The following is a 1,477-nucleotide window of genomic DNA, read 5'->3' on the forward strand; positions in this document are numbered from 1 at the left end:
AAAGGGTGGGTGGCCGGGGGTGGGGGTGGGGGGGCCGGCGGTAGAGAATAGGGACAGATGAGTATACGCCATCTATTTAGAATGTTTAGCTACACAACAGAGAAAGGAGACAATAGCTGGAGGAAGGTACTAGGCCAAGAAAAAAAAATTTTTCCCACATGGGAAAAAAATATGTATTTTATGCTATGGAGAATGGCCCAGTAGCGGGGTGGGGATGGACTGGAGATGCAGGAGAAAAGGGGAGAATTGTCAGAGCAGTGCCCTTGGGTGGGTAAGAAGAAATAGGCTTACTAGGATAACGGGCTGCTTTAGAAAACAGCATGTTCATCCACAGAAATAGGAAGAGAAGTTAGCCAATGTTAATCATTTGTTTTGCCAGCCACATACAATTGTGAGTGGTGGCCGCCAGGAGCTGGGGCGTGGGTGGGGACAGTGAATTGTTACTTTAATGATAGAGAGCTTCAGTTCTGCAAGATGGAACGAGTTCTGGAAACTGCACGTGAATGTACTCAGCACTTCTGAATGGCGCACCTCTGAATGGCACACTTCAGAATGGTTAAGATGGCAAGTTTTGTTAGGTGTATTTCACCATAATTAAAAATCAAAATAAATACTTTTTAAAAGCCATGTAAGTCCTTTAAGTCAGTGAAAACAGACAAATGCAACTACACATGCTGCTGATTTTATGTTAACTTGTTTTCAGTTTTGCAGACTGTGATTCAAAAAGTTGAGTTTTTCCAGGAGATTATAGGGTGAAGGGAAAAAAGAGCAAAAGGCACTGAGGGTGTGTGCGAAGGGTGATTATAAAGACCCGAAGCCGAGTAACAGAGAACATGAGGCCAGGAGGGGGCTCAAGGCTGGGAAAAGGGGGAAAGATCAACAGCCTGTGCGCTCAACAGGTTGTTCGATCCAGTGGGTTTGATTGCTGGGGTTGGGGGAGTAGAGAGCGAGCCAAGAGGCCTGGCTGTGCTCTCCAGTAACCCACTCCTGCCTGAGGGGCTTTCCGCCCCCTCTGTCTGGGCAGCACTGTCTTCCCTCACTTCTCCTCACAGCTTGCTTCCTAAATGAAGGAGGCGGGGAGTTCACCCTCACTCCTTCCTCTCGACTGACCAAGCATAGAGCGGGAAGAATGTCAACTGCCCCTCCCTGTTTAACCGGGGGTTATCATCAAAAGTACTCCTTGGAAGGAAAGTTAGGACCAACCTAGATAGCATATTCAAAAGCAGAGACATTACTTTGCCAACAAAGGTCTGTCTAGTCAAGGCTATGGTTTTTCCTGTGGTCATGTATGGATGTGAGAGTTGGACTGTGAAGAAAGCTGAGAGCCGAAGAATTGATGCTTTTGAACTGTGGTGTTGGAGAAGACTCTTGAGAGTCCCTTGGACTGCAAGGAGATCCAAACAGTCCATTCTGAAGGAGATCGGCCCTGGGATTTCTTTGGAAGGAATGATGCTAAAGCTGAAGCTCCAGTACTTTG

At 47.0% G+C, this 1,477-nt stretch overlaps 1 protein-coding gene across 1 annotated transcript in view; it reads right to left on the reverse strand.

Moving 5' to 3' along the window:
- RPRD1B (regulation of nuclear pre-mRNA domain containing 1B) overlaps positions 1 to 1,477 on the reverse strand; it is a 58,145-nt gene that overhangs the window by 32,018 nt on the left and 24,650 nt on the right. The gene's annotated exons all lie outside the window — the stretch shown is intronic.

The sequence above is a fragment of the Bison bison genome, unplaced genomic scaffold (assembly GCF_000754665.1).
Source record: "Bison bison bison isolate TAMUID 2011002044 unplaced genomic scaffold, Bison_UMD1.0 scf7180017864500, whole genome shotgun sequence".
Classification (NCBI taxonomy): domain Eukaryota; kingdom Metazoa; phylum Chordata; class Mammalia; order Artiodactyla; family Bovidae; genus Bison; species Bison bison.